The 15972-nt window shown below is 42.4% G+C and overlaps 1 long non-coding RNA gene across 1 annotated transcript in view; it reads right to left on the bottom strand.

Annotated features, from left to right (window-relative positions):
* LOC138417282 (uncharacterized) overlaps positions 1-15955 on the bottom strand; it is a 184964-nt gene extending 169009 nt beyond the window's left edge. Inside the window, exon 1 of the long non-coding RNA XR_011248052.1 lies at positions 15705-15955. This is a non-coding gene — a long non-coding RNA (uncharacterized lncRNA). The remainder of the gene's footprint in view (positions 1-15704) is intronic.
* Between the last annotated feature and the right edge of the window lie 17 nt (positions 15956-15972).

Genomic DNA, 15972 nt, shown 5'->3' with positions numbered 1-15972 from the left:
TCATTTGTTAGTGAAATGTCAGGGTCAGTGAGCTGATAAATCATGTATAGATTCACTGGAAGCTTGTATCATTTTCATTTCCAGATTTCATGACATGGGATCAACTTGTAGGGGAAAACTGCTTTAGAGGAAAGCTATGTGGGGGCCTCAGTAATGAAATCCATTCAAGCAGAGGCCAAGATGGAATTGTATGACAGAAAATTGAATCATAAAACAAATAGAAACCCCCTGCAGAGTCCATTATAAGCTCCAGAAGTTAATTTGTGCATAGATTTGTTTAGAACTCAAAGTTTATTTTCCCAAAGAACCTAAGTTACACATCTTGAATCTGTTCCACAGCCTTTTACTGGGTATTTAATGCTCTTCTGTATAATTCTGATAGAACCAAAGAATCATCTGCCATATTCAGCACTGTGTCTATGGGCAACTATATGGTGAGCCCAAATTCCAGCAAGCAAATTATCTGACTTTTCCACAATGCTTGCAGGAGAAGAAACAGTGGTTGAGGAGAATGGAGAGGAAACCCCCAAGACAGGGCAAAGGGGAGTTTGCATGAGCTCTAGACTGCTGGACTGGGGAAGCAGTTTCCTGCAGCCAGTCACATCCCAACCAGGCATTTGCACTTCAGGAGGCAGTGCACGAAGCAGAAAGGAAATTCCACAGCATCAGACAGACCCAAATTGAGGGACATTCCACAAAATAACTGGCCTGTATTCATCAAAAATATCACAAAAGACAAAGAAAGACTAAGAAGCTCTTCCAGATGAAAACAGACTAAAGGCAATATGGGATCCTGGATTTTCTGTTACTGTAAAGAATATTATTAGGACAATTGGGGATCTGAGTGACATCTAGATAGTAGTCCCGTGTCAGTGTTAACTCTTAATTTTGATAATGGCACAATGATTATATAAGAGAGCGTCCTCATTTTCAGGAAATATGGAAATATGCACTAAAATATTTAAAGAGTCATTAATTATACAAGTTATCTGCAAACCTTCCTGGAGGAATATATATGTATATAAGAAAGGAAAGAGAAAGCAATACCACAAAAAAAAGCAAGAGGGAAAGAAAGAAGGAAAGAGAAAGACAGAAGGAAAAGAAAGAAGAAAAAGAGAGAAAGAGGGAGAGAAAGGATGGGAGGGAGAATTGGTCAAACACTGATGTAAAGGGTGTACAGTACAGCTGCAAATTTTCTAGGAGTTTGAAATTACGTTAAAAGTTTTTTGAGATGCCACCATGTTACTCTAATTCTCAGTCATGGAGGCTTGGGAGCCTCCCATGCTTTTTACATTTTTTTCACTTGAGTAACAACAGAGCGATGCTACAAGTCCTCCAGGGATGAGGCCACCCCTTAGAAAGTGTCTTTGCCTCTGGTTTTTCTGCACTGAGCTGGCTCCTGGTGGGAGGGCAGAGCCAGCCGAGCTGCCTGGAGCTGTCTCCTAGGGACCCGCAGTCAAGAGTCTTCTGAACAGACCCTCCCACTCTGAAAGCCTGAGCAATATTCAACGATTTCACCCAAAACGTTGGCTGAGCCTGTTTGACTTGGCGTCCTGTAGTTTTATTCTGCTATGCTTGGATAACTGTGGATCTATTTACAGCTTTCCCTGTTGCCTGAGAATGTGGCTTTGAGACAGTGTCATAAGCAGTTCCCAACATGGGTCTAATGATTTTTTTATGATTCGTAGATTTACTCCCAGGCCTTTCACTGCCTCCTCTCCTGCAGAGTCATCTGTGCCACAGGACCCCACTGGTCTCATCACCCCAACAGCTACCCAGACCGCTGCCCTGGGCCTTCCCTTCAGCAGCTATCGTGGTGAAATGCTTGACACGGTCCTGCTCAGGCTTGTCCACATGCCAAAATCAACATGCAGTACGTACTTTGGGGTTTTTTAGAGCTGACCCCAAAATATCTATTTACCCAGATGTTGACATTCTCATGAGTAATGGGCAAAGCTCCGAGGCACACGGTTGGTGGCAGAGCAGAATTCGGAATCGCACTCAGAATATTGCAGTGGGGCAGGGACATAGACGTCGTCCATTTCAACCATCATATTTTAAGATAAGGAAAACGGGGCTTCAGGTGGTGAATAACGCCCACTGAGAACGGCATTGGAACCCAGGTCCTCCGTTCCCCGCATCAGTTCCTTTTGACTCGGCCAAAGCAGTGAATGCCCTTGGGTGAGACGGCCCTGGGAGCCGAAATTATTAGGTGGGTAATGGCGAAGGCAGCCTCCCAAATACATACTTTGGGATTAGAGATGTTTCCAAAACCTTTTTTCAGAGTCCTACATGAAGAAACCTCAAACCCAGGATTCTAGCCAAAACAATCATTTTCAAGTCCCTCTGAAATCCTGGATGGATGTTTAACCAGGCAACGTACTCGCTGACTCCCGTGGCAGGCACGGGTCTCAACAGAGCTCTAGGGCCTTTGCTTCAGAGCGGGTGGATGTGTGTGTGAGACTGAACCACACACAGTAGGTCATGTGCAGTTATCCATGGGATGTGTGAGGGCAAGAGAATATGAGGGAAACTTCTGAAAAGGAATGCAGAATGATGTTCCCCATATTAACTTGATTCAGTTGTTCCTCACAGCCTACAAAAAAGCTTACTGAGAAACTCTATAGGGAAATTTCCAGAAAAATCTACTGGAAAAGGGATATTTCACTATCCCTCAGGTCCTACTACCAAACAGGAAAAAGGAAACTATTAACTCACTCATTTATTCACTCATTCTCTCAATCATTCATTCACTCATTTTTTAGTCTCCACCTTCAAGAAGCTCACACTCCTAAAGTCCTTAATATATAAAGAGCTGATACAAACAGTAAGAAAAAAAAGAAACCTAATAAAATGTTGACCAAAAAATATACACAGGGATTTCACAGAAAAAGAAATGGAAAGATTGGCTCAACCTATGAAAGGGTACTTACTATCACTGGGCATCAGAGGAATCAAATTTAAAAAGTGATATAGCATTTTTAGCCCTCTGTTCAGTTAAAATTTAAAATACTGATAACATTCAGTGTCTTAAGACTGTAGATAAAGGGACTGTGGATCCTACTGGTGCTGGGAATATAAATTGAGGTACAATTTCAAGAGAGCTATCTGGCAGCAGCTATCAAAAGTTTGTAATGCATACTCTAACCCTATATTTCAATTTGCAAGGGCCCATGATGGTTCCCTCTCCTGAGAGGCAGTGTTCCTTCCCCCTTCTAGAAATAAGAGCAAGAGTAATGCTGGGGAATCTCCCCCTGCCCCATCTTCAATTCAGGTTACTAGGGGGTGTGTTCCTAGGCCTGGCCAACAAAAGCATTGCATGCCTCCTGACACAGGAATTGGTTTGGGGATGGGTGTGTGAATCAAAGTGACACAATCTGGGGACATTTCCTAAGACTACTGAAAGAAAATTGCCCTCTGTTTTCCAATGGGCTTAGAGTGTTGAGCGGCACAGCGTAGAATCCCTGGCTGCCGCTTCGCCGCTGAAAAGGCCTTGGGAACAGAGCACCACAGAGGACAACAGCAGTTGGGGGTGAGTGGATGGGACCTCTTGAGCCCCAGCAGCTGATTCTAAGGCCAGATCCACCATCTCCACCCTTAGGTTTGCTTTCTGCTTAAACTGGTTAGGGTGTTTTCTCTTACAACTAAAAAAATCCGAGCAGAAACTCTTATCCGCAAGATGACTAACACGTGTACGAAGACATGTACACAGTTATTGTAGCATTTTCTATGAGAGAGGAAAAAGTATCAGCACCTTAATCATTCATCAATAACACAAATGTTTAAATAATTATAGTATATCCAAAATATATCCTGGAATATAAAGGTATATTATTAAAACAAGAAGCAAGTCACACTACAATATGTATGTGATTTCAGTCATGTGAAATGGCCTATGTAGGTATGTGGCAGGCATTGGTAATGAAGGAGGCTTTAACATTTTATTCTTTCTTTTTCCCTTTATCATTTCAAATATTTATAAAAAGAAAGGGGAACCCAAACACAAATAACAGCATATTCAAAGGCAAGTCAGTGCTGAAAGAGCACACTAAAATGTCTCAGGCTAGGTTCCTTTAAAGCCAGCCTTGAGCAAAGATGGGGAAGTTTTGTAGAAAAAGAAAAACCATGCATCATCTTTTAAAACTAGAAAGATACCCAAAGACAGTTATGATTTGCACACAAGACTAGTCATGCCTAGTATGTAACGTGTAAAATAGATCACCAGTGGGAATTTGCTGTGTGACTCAGGGAACTCGAACTGGGGCTCTGGGGCCCTTCTTCCAGACCCTCAAGCTCACACATAAGGGACCTGTAAGAATTCCCCAGCTGCCCTTGCCCCTTCTCCCCCAGAGTGTTAATAGCATCCCACGGTTGTCCCTGGGTCTTCAGTTGTTCACTCTCAGCTTCCTCATCCCTGCTCTGTGAGCGGGCTCTTCATAAATCTCTCTGCCACGCAGCCCTTTGAGCGATTCCTGCAGGAACCCTAGTTTCTACAGAAAACTAAAGATTGTTTCTGAGGTTCCTTGGTTAGATTTCATGATCAATTGGATGTGTGCCTGAGAGGTTGGGAGAAGGAAAAAATGCAGACTCCCAGGCTCCAGTCTGCAACACATAGTCGGTGGTGTCAGAAATGAAGCCAAAGAGTTGCCTAGGAACCACCAAGCAGAGAAGCAGCAGAGGAGAGGGTGGGCAGGGCCGCACACAGGTGAGTTAACATCGAGGCTCTGCTGACCTGGGTCTCCAGGTGGACATGCTGCCATTGGAATTCAGGCATTGGAGTCAAAGCTAAAGAACGGAATTGAGGTTGGAGACTGATTCGGAAGAATGAAAAGCCATTTTTAAATAAAACCTCAGGCAAAATTTGCCCCTTACACCGACACCCTTTTTTTTTTTTTTGGTTCCTGTTTCTCCCTCAGCCCCACCCCGCACCTCCTCCTTCGACCAGATTCCCCACATCTCCACCCAAGTTTACCCTTCTATTTTCAAGCCTCCCCCTTTATCATCACCGAAGGTTTTCTAGTTTCCAAGCCCTCAGAGGCCGGAGTGCTGTTTTCCAAAATGGCAATTAACTCCTGTGACAAATTTTCTCCTCCTCATGTAAAAAGGAACTCACACATGATTGTTCCAAGGGAGGATTTGTACATTTCAAAGGACAACGGCTGGACCACCAATTGGATAATGCTTGAAATTCTCGTTTCTCAAAACAAGATCTCCCTGCTCTGGAGGAGACAAGACAGTATTCCTGGGAGTGTTCAGGGCTGCGGGATGAATGTGGCCCATCTTCCTGGAACATCAGCTTTAGTCAAAGATTTAAGAGTAGGTAAAACATGTTATGGAAAGGATGGAAATTCCTAGCAATTTTTAGGATAAAACATAAGCCTCCAAAGCATTCCCCACCAAAAGGTTCACATTGAATTTGACCTGCTCATGGGGGTCATGGTGAGAAAGCTGGGCTAAGTCAGTGCTTCTCTGGGGACTGTGCCAAAGATGGGAATTTCTGGACATCAGAGGACAAATATTTCAGAACCAGCCAGACTTACGATACCCGCGTAAATCATGCCTCATTGGCCCACCCAGACATCATACACCGCAAGCCTATGCCTGAAAAGACTGTTCCTTGTTTAGCTGCCTTTCCTGGCTTTGGAGCTTGGTGCATAAAATGCCTTTCAGATGATGTAAATGCATCCACTACAAGCCTTCTTTAGGTTTTTCTATCATACACTGGTTTAAGTATAATATATTTGCTTTCTGCCTGAAGAGAACATATCCTGGTTCCAGAAAAATCTTCCAAAGGAGAGGAAAATAAATGCATACACCAACTTCTTGAAACATTTGGCACCTGCCACAGTCACCAATAAATCTAAGCTGGACAGCCTGACATTTCCTCAAACAAGACCCCACCTCTCAAAGAACATCTGTCCCAACATGAAAAACAATAAAAGGCCAGCTGATAGAATGCAAAACACATTCCCTTGTCAACCGGAGAAGCAAAAACAAAATAATTGTTTGCTTAGGCAGCAATCTGAACCACTCCACAGTCCGTGAATATCACAGTCCTATTCAAACAGCATCAGCAGTAACCTCCAAAATCTTCAGATTAGAAGAGAGGCCTCCTGGTGGCTCAGATGGTAAAGTGTCTGCCCACAGTGCGGGAAACTCCGGTTCGAACCCTGGATTGGGAAGATCCCCCCTGGAGAAGGATGGCAACCCACTTCAGTACTCTAGGCTGGAAAATGCCACGAACTAAGGAGCCTGGTAGGCTACAGTGCATGGGGTCGCAAAGAGTTGGACACAACTGAGCGACTTCACATACACTGCCCAACATTCAAATTTTTGAAACCCATCTGTCCAAAGAAAACTGTACTCTGATCTTCTTAAGCACTGGAGATGCCTAAATGAAGGGGGTGGAGCTCATTGCCTCCTTTTTTACTTTGTAAAAACAGTTGTCAGTTCCGGCCTTAGAAACAATTCAACTTATAAACAATTTAATGGAGGTTTCCTGTCTCCTCCTTTCCCCTTTAACATGGAGCCTTCCTAGACTGTTTCCAAAGGAGGCCTCAGCTCTCTGCTCTCAGCCCCCCCTCCCACAGGCCCTCCTCCTCTCGCCACTCAGTGGCTGCCAAGTGCTCCCAAAAGGAGGAGGACAGGATGTAGCCGAGTCCCTAGAGTTTCCCAAACCAAGGAGCTGCCTCACCAAGGCTTAGCAGTTGGGGCCTCAGCAGCCTCTGAGCTCTCTCATTGCAGTTCAGCCACAAGGGGTTTCAGGAAGTTTTCTGATGACCTAGGGAGATAACCATTCTTTGGAACATGGCTTTATAAGAAAAATGCTTCCAAAGTTCCAAGGAACTCTTGGAACAGGACGTTTCCATGTGATAGGTCTCTGATGTACATGATACACTGGAGGCTTACACATGGTTTCCATAGACCCACAAGATATTGTGGGAGTTCCCTAGGAATGTCACCAAAAATGAATCAAGAGGCTTTGGGGAAGGGCTCAACCAACCATTGATTGCTAAAGTACTACAAAGTAGGAAAAAACAATTCTCCCTTTGAATTTGATTTTTGTCATTTTATAAAGCATCACAAATAGTCATAGTGGGGGAAATTAGAACTCTTTGGGGCTTCCTTCCCTTATTGCATGACTTGATATTGTTATTTTGAAATCTCTATGGGGAAACCAAGCTTAAGGCCTTTTGAACATCTTAAACTAACCTCAATTCTAAATAGAGAAAAAAAAATCAATATCTGTGCAAATATCAGCCTTGGCTTTAGCACGAATTGGCTAACATCTAGATGTCCATTTTCTCACAAGGTGGGTTTGCCCAAGGATTCCTACCAGTTTAACATTTCACAATGCCAATTATTTCTGCCCTCACTTCATGCACAGTCCTCCAATGGTATCTGCCTGTCCTGGGTGAACCTGTGCCAAGATTCCTCTTGGTTCAGTCATGAACACAGCTATGCCTTCCGGACCCATGAATTGACGTCCCCAGAACCTAATGAAGCAGTAGATAACACAGAGGACCCCAGCAGATACCATCCATAAGACTCAGTTAGACAACACCTGCAAAGCCCCATGACCTTTCATGACCCAGTGATAAGATTTACAAATTCCAAGTGAGACATCCATTGAATTGCACCCACCAGAAACAAACAGTTCTGCCTATTCATTATAATAAAATCAATCTTCATGCTGACAATACTTTAATTCCCTCCTATTTTAGAAAACAGGTAGCAAGACATTCTAGATTTTAAAAAAGGGAGTGTCTATATCTGTCAGTTGATATGAGGGAAAAAATGGTTTCTTGTTGCTGTCTGTTCTTTGTGCTTCCTTCCTCTCCCTCTCTCTCTCTCCATCTCTCTCTGTCTCTCTCTCTCTCACACACACACACATACTCACCATTCTTTCATACCTATACCTGTGTTTATTAGTTGCTCAGTCATGTCTGACTCTTTGAGACCTCATGGACTGTAGCCCACCAGGCTTCTCTATCCATGGGCTTCTCTAGGCAAGAAAACTGGAGTGGCTTGCCATTTCCTTCTCCAAGGGATCCTCTTAACCCAGGGATCAAACCTGGGTCTCCTGCATTGCAGGCAGGGTCTTTATTGTCTGAGCCATGAGGGAAGCCTCATCATCCTCTACTGTGTGCCAAAGGTCTCCTTTCAAAAGTCAAAGTATATTGAATATAAAGCCAAGTCTTGCTTCACAGGGAGGTTCTGATTCCAAGGAACGTAAGATAAAACCAGTTGCTAAGTCAAAATAGCTTGCCTGAGCTTTGGGATCAGAAAAAAAAAAAAAAAAAAACAGCAGTCAATAAACTATGGCATGTGAGCCAAATCTGGCTCCACACCTGTTTGTGTATACCTGCAAGCTGAAAATGGTCTCTACATTTTTAAATAATTAAAAAAATTCAAGAACATATATGAGTTGGAGACACACAAGAAATTTATGAGATTCAAATTTGAATGTCCATAAATAAAACTGTATTGGAATATAGGCACATCTAGTTCCTCATAGACTGTCAGCGACTGCCCTGACCACAACAGAAGAATTGAGTTGTTGTAACAGAGACTGTATGCCCCACAAAGCTGAAACATTTACTAACTGGCCCTTTACAGAGTAAAGTTGCCAGTCCATAAGATAGACTGACATTCTGATTCTATCATTTAATATTTATGCAGCAGTAAGGATGTTTCTTGACCTCCATGATGTTGATTTTCTCTTTCTAAATTAAAAGAGCAGGTATATTACAGGGGTCTAAAATGAAGATTGGGCTTCCCAGTTGGCTCAGTGGTAAAGAATCAGACTGCCAAGGCAGGAGACACAGGTTCGATCCCTGAGTAGGGAAGATCACCTGGAGAAGGGCATGGCAACCCACTCCAGTATTTTTGTCTGGAGGATCCCATAGATAGAGGAGCCTAGTGGGCTACAATCCATAGGGGTTCAAGAAGTCAGACATGACTGAGCAACTAAATAACAACAAAATGGTGCTTGGAATCACAGGTATGGGTCCCTCTGCCATGTCATCTTCCCACGCCTTTCTCTGTGTAGCTGTCAGAGGCATCAGGCCAGCAGACATTGGCAAAGTTCTAATTTGCAAAGAAAACAGTCCACACTACATCTTGGTTGCAAGGACCAGAGTTGAGCTTCCAGACCTATTTCAGTAAAAGTTATTTTTGGCCCATACCTGGACTTATTATTTTTCTTTGAGCAGAGGTGAAAGTGGATATTAACAAATTTGTATCTACCACTTTTTCTAATATACTCCTGGGAAACTCTTGACCAGAGGAAAGTGTGTTTTAGTTGTTAAACTGATAAACCTGATAAAATAAGTCAATAAGTAGTAAAAGTCAGAGGGTCCAGACATCCCACTCTGTGGAAATTGGAATTATTTATTCAATATGCAATTACTGCAAAGCATAACAACTCCAACAGTGCAAGCCCCAATCACAAGGTCCTTTGAGACTTCCCTGCTGTCCTCTGGAACCCTCTGCCCACTTTATTCAAAAAGTATTTTACTGCTAAGTCAACTCAACAAGGAAAATGGTACTATGGAAACCAGCTGAGCAGATGATTCCTACCTCAGGAGGAAACCGCTATGTTTAGGAAAATTACACTACAACTTGGTTAGTTTCCTACCTAATTGGGAGGTGGAAAGCTCTTGCAGAATGAGCTTTGGAAGGAAGCAAGCTTGGCTTCAAATATCACTGTGTTTCCTATGGTTCTGTGATGTCACCTACCTGGCTCTCTGAACCACATTGACCTTACGTGGACAATGGGGAAAGCCACTTTTATCCCACAGGGTGGATAGCAGATTAAGTAAGATGACTTACACAGCTGCTTATGAATTTATGAGTAACACTTGACACATAATGCTTGCTTAGTAATTGTTTATTTTTCCTCCTTTCCCTGATTTCAAGTTCAATCAGGGGCTTCGGACTGCCGGTGCTCTGAGTGCCTGCCACTGTCAGGAAACTTACTATATGCAAGATCTTCTTTAATACTTGCAATAGCCCTATGAGGGTAATATTTCTAGCCTCAGATTTTGAAGATTTATGTTGTCAATTTTCCCTGCTCTTTATTAAGAGATCCACATGAAATTTTGGGTTCAAAATTATTTGAAAAATGCACATTTGCTTTGTAGATATGTTTTTCTTACAGTATCACTCTAATAATTTCGAGTTTTTGCTACTTTATGAAATCCCATCTATCGCTGCATTGGATTAGCATTTTAAAATTAAAAAAAGCTCCCTCCCATAGCTTCAGCTTTTAGATGAAGACATTGATTCTATCATCCTGAAATAATGACATGAAAATTTTCTATTCTGTTTGAAATGTTGTATAAATTTAAGGACTGCAGGAATTGTCTGTAGCTGGTTGACTTAGCTGGCCAGCTTGGTGACACAAAAATTGCTAATTCTCTCTAGAATGGCAAGGTAAATACAGTAGAAATAATGAACTTATTCTTGCCAACATTTTAATAACATATTGAAACGTAACATTGGAAATATACTGAAAAATACACTTCAGCCTACAATTCAGTGAATTTTCACAAACTGAACACACTTTTGCAACCAACCAACACCCAGACTAAGAAAGAGAACACGAGTCACCCACACGAGAAGCCTCTGGTTGTGCGTTCCTCTGGTCGCTAGTCTTCCAAGGTGACCACCATCCTGACTTCTAAACAGCACAGATTAGCGGTGCCTGTCTTTAATACTTCATATAACTAAAATCATACAATGTGTTCTTTTTTGTAACCGGCTTCTTTTGTTCAGCATTTACCTCTAATTTTTGGTTTGGTTTAGCTATAATTGATGGATGTAAATTGAGATTAGATCTCTCATACTCAGTACTGCAGAGCACCCCATTCTAGGAACATGGCACAATTTATCAATCTGTTGTACTGCTGATAGACATTTGGGTAATTCCAGTTTGAGCATATTTGAACATTCTACTACACGTCTTTTACTAACTAGTTTATGCATTTCTGTTGAGTACATAGCAAAAATTAGACTTACTGAGCCCTGGAGAGGTTTATATTCGGCATTAGTAAGAATTCCAAGCATTTTTCCAAGGATTGTGTCAATTTCGACTCCCACCAGCAGCACCCCACATGCCTACCAACAGTCAGAATCTTCCATTGTCTTCATTTTCACCATCTGGTGATGCTTCTTCAGATAATTATCCCCATTCCACATACACAAAATATTCAGCCACAAGAATACAAGCCAAAAAGTGAATACAAGGAGTGTGAGTTTGAGGGAGCATCACAGACCCCATAGAAAACATGAGGACCATGGACACGTAATTAGTCACTGGACAGTGTCCGCATTATCAGATGCATGTGGGTTTCACTTCCATGCTCTGTGATTCAGCTTCCTGCTCTGTGGCACGCTTAATTTAAATTTCTGTAACAAATCCTAATTTTCCTTCATCCCCCATTTTGACTTCTGACTTACATTTTCTTCCCACAACTGCTTAGGTATCCCAGGATAGCCTTCATGAAATTTTGGATATCAGCAAAGAAGAGATAGGAGAGCTAGAAGTCTGTGCTCCAGATCCAGTAACAGTGAATAAGCATAAATATATGCTTCAAAATGGGAAGGAAAAGGGATGGGGAGTTTGGGTTGTGCCCAGTATGTCCTGTCTATAAGTAGTCCCCTAAGTGGGACCACTTCACCAGTTAATACATGGTAATAAGAATACCATCCATGTGTACAGCCTTTTTTTCATATTTTAACTTTTTTTCACTTTTATTTTATATTGGAGTATAGCCAATTAACAATATTGTGATAGTTTCAGGTGAACAGTGAAGGGGTTCAGAAATACATATACACGTATCCACTCTCCACAAGCCCCCCTCCCATCCAGGCTGCCATAAAACATTGAGCAGAGGGCTCTGTGCTATTCAGTAGGATTTTGATGGTTATCCCTTTTAAATATAGGAGTGTGTACATGGCCATGAGCTTCCCTGGTGGCTCAGATGTTAACGAATCTGCCTGCAATGTGGGAGACTCAGGTTTGACTTCTTGGTTCGGGAGATCCCCTGGAGAAGGGAATGGCTAACCACTCCATTATTCTTCCCTGGAGAATTCCATGGACAGAGGACCCTGGTGGGCTACAGTCCATGGGGTCACAAAGAGTCAGATATGACTGAGCGACTAACACACACACACGCACATCCATCCCAAACTGCCTAACTATCCCTCCCCCTACCCTTCCTCCCTGGTAACCATAAGCTCATTCTCTAAGTCTCTGAGTATGATTCTGCACAGCCTTTTCAATTCATAAATGTTCTAGAGCATTCCATGGAACACCTGGAAAGAAACAAGTCCTGTGACAGCAACAAGCAGAAGTGTTGTTGCTTAGCTAGCTTCACACCAGAAGTCTCTACAGTACTCAGGTCAGGGCTGCCCCTAAGTCATTATGGACTGACATCCATAACAAGAATTACTGGAGTTATCACTCCTCTGGTCCCTGTGTTCTCTATCATGCCATCTGACCTTGGAGACAAGAGGGAAATGGACTTCCGTCTTCCCCCATGACATCTTCAGTACAATATACTCCCTACCCCCAACAGCAACCCAAAGCAATTGCAGTTTTTCCACTCAATGTCCTAAGCAAACAATAGGTACTCCATAGTTCACAATAACAGTCCACACTTACTGAGTCCCCTTTACCTGCCCAACATTGTGCTAAACACATTACACTCATTATTTGTTTTGATTTGACTTGATCCCCAGAAAGCTCAGTTCAGTTCAGTTCAGTCGCTCAGTCATGTCCGACTCTTTGCAACCCCAAAGAGGTTGGGGACTGCAGCACGCCAGGCCTCCCTGTCCATCACCAACTCCCGGAGTTCACTCAGACTCATGTCTATTGAGTTAGTGATGCCATCCAACCATCTCATCCTCTGTCATCCCCTTCTCCTCCTGCCTTCAATCTTTCCCACCATCAAGGTCTTTTCCAATGAGTCAGTTCTTCACATCAGGTGACCAAAGTATTGGAGTTTCAGCTTTAGCATCAGTCCTTCCAATGAACACCCAGACTGATCTCCTTTAGGATGGACTGATGGGACTGGTTGGATTTCCTTGCACTCCAAGGGACTCTCAAGAGTCTTCTCCAACACCCACAGTTCAAAAGTATCAATTCTTCAGTGCTCAGCTTTCTTTAATAGTCCAACTCTCACATTCATACATGACTACTGGAAAAACCATAGCCTTGACTAGATGGACGTTTGTTACTTAGCAAAGTAATGTCTCTGCTTTTCAATATGCTGTCTAGGTAGGTCATAACTTTTCCTTCCAAGGAGTAAGCATCTTTTAATTTCATGGCTGCAATCACCATCTGCAGTGATTTTGGAGCCCAGAAAAATAAAGTCAGCTACTGTTTCCACTGTTTCACCATCTATTTGCCATGAAGTGATGGGACCATATGCCATAATCTTAGTTTTCTGAATGTTGAGTTTTAAGCCAACTTTTGCACTCTCCACTTTCACTTTCATCAAGAGTCTCTTTAGTTCTTCATTTTCTGCCATAAGGGTGGTGTCATCTGCATATCTGAGGTTTTCTCCCGGCAATCTTGATTCCAGCTTGTGCTTCCTCCAGCCCAGCATTTCTCATGATGTACTCTGCATATAAGTTAAACAAGCAGGGTGACAATATACAGCCTTGACGTACTCTTTTACTGATTTGGAACCAGTCTGTTGTTCTATGTCCAGCTCTAACTTTTGCTTCCTGACCTGCATAGAGGTTTCTCAAGAGGCAGATCAGGTGGTCTGGCATTAATCTCTTTCAGAATTTTCCAGTTTATTGTGATCCATACAGTCAAAGTCTTTGGCATAGTCAATAAAGCAGAAATAGATATTTTTCTAGAACTCTCTTGCTTTTTTGATGATCCAGTGGATGTTGGCAGTTTGATCTCTGGTTCCTCTTCCTTTTCTAAAACCAGTTGGAACATCTGGAATTTCATAGTTCATGTATTTAAGTCTGGCTTGGAGAATTTGGGGCATTACTTTACTAGTGTGTGAGATGAGTGCAACTGTGTGGTAGTTTAAGCATTCTTTGGCATTGCTTTTCTTCGGGATTGGAAATGAAAATTGACCTTTTTCAGTCCTGTGACCACTGCTGAGTTTTCCAAATTTGACAAAATGTGGCCCACTGGAGAAGGGAACGGCAAACCACTTCAGCATTGTTGCCTTGAGAACCCAATGAACGGTATGAAAAGGCAAAAAATAGGGCACTGAACGAGGAACTCCCCAGGCTGGTAGGTGCCCAACATGCTAGTGGGGAGATCAGTGGGGAGATAACTCCAGAAAGAATGAAGGGATGGAGCCAAAGCAAAAGCAACACCCAGTTGTGGATGTGACTGGTGATGGAAGCAAAGTCCGATACTGTAAAGAGCAATATTGCATAGGAACCTGGAATATTAGGTCCATAAATCTAGGCAAATTGGAAGGAGATGGCAAGAGTGAACATCGACATTTTAGGAATCAGCAAACTAAAATGGATTGGAATGGGTGAATTTAACTCAGATGACCATTATATCTACTACTGTGGGCAGGAATCCCTTAGAAGAAATGGAGTAGCCATCATAGTAAACCGAAGAGTATGAAATGCAGTACTTGGATGCAATCTAAAAAACGACAGAAGGATCTGTGTTCGTTTCCAAGGCAAATCATTCAATATCACAGTAATCCAAGCCTGTGCCCCAACCAATAATGCTGAAGAAGCTGAAGTTGAACAGCTCTATGAAGACCTACAAGACCTTTTAGAACTAACACCCAAAAAAGATGTCCTTTTCATTAGAGGGGACTGGAATGCAAAAATACAAAGTCAAGAAACACCTGGAGTAACAGGCAAATTTGACCTTGGAGTACAGATTGAAGCAGGGAAAAGGCTATTAATAGAGTTTTGCCAAGAGAACACACTGGGCACAGCAAACACCCTCTTCCAACAACACAAGAGAAGACTCTACACATGGACATCACCAGATGGTCAACACCGGAATCAGAGTGATTATATTCTTTGCAGCCAAAGATGGAGAAGATCTATACAGTCAGCAAAACAAGACCAGGAGCTGACTGTAACTCAGATCATGAACAGCTTATTGCAAAACTCAAGACTTAAATTGAAGAAAGTAGGGAAAACCACTAGACCATTCAGGTATGACCTAAATCAAATCCCTTATGATTATACAGTGGAAGTGAGAAATAGATTTAAGGGACTAGATCTGATAGACAGAGTGCCTGATGAACTATGGACTGAGGTTCATAACATTGTACAGGAGACAGGGAGCAAGACCATCCCCGTGGAAAAGAAATGCAAAAAAGCAAAATGGCTGTCTGGGGAGGCCTTACAGACAACTGTGAAAAGAAGAGAAGTGAAAAGCAAAGGAGAAAAGGAAAGACATACATTTGAATGCAGAGTTCCAAAGAATAGCCATGAAAGGTAAGAAAGCCTTCCTCCATAATCAATGCAAAGAAATAGAGGAAAACAATAGAATGAGAAAGACTGGAGATCTCTTCAAGAAAATTAGAGATACCAAGGGAACATTTCATGCAAAGATGGGCTCAATAAAGGACAGAAATGGTATGGACCTAACAGAAGCAGAAGATATTAAGAAGAGGTGGCAAGAATACACAGAAAAACTGTACAAAAAAGATCTTCACGACCCAGATAATCATGATGGTGTGATCACTCACCCAGAGCCAGACTTCCTGGAACGTGAAGTCAAGCGGGCCTTAGGAAGCATCACTATGAACAAAACTAGTGGAGGTGATGGAATTCCAGTTGAGCTATTTCAAATCCAGAAAGTTCAGAGTCACACAGCATGTAATTGACAAGGTCCTGCATGAATCCTGCTCTGCTCCCTCAATGTTGGGTGTTCCTTCTATTTGGACCTCTCTCCTCCCCTCTCCAGAATGTACCCCTGCTTGCTAATGCTTTAGATTCCACAATTCTAACTTCTTC

This window comes from Ovis canadensis, chromosome 13, assembly GCF_042477335.2.
Source record: "Ovis canadensis isolate MfBH-ARS-UI-01 breed Bighorn chromosome 13, ARS-UI_OviCan_v2, whole genome shotgun sequence".
Lineage (NCBI taxonomy): Eukaryota > Metazoa > Chordata > Mammalia > Artiodactyla > Bovidae > Ovis > Ovis canadensis.
This window is presented reverse-complemented; position numbering and strand designations above follow the sequence as displayed.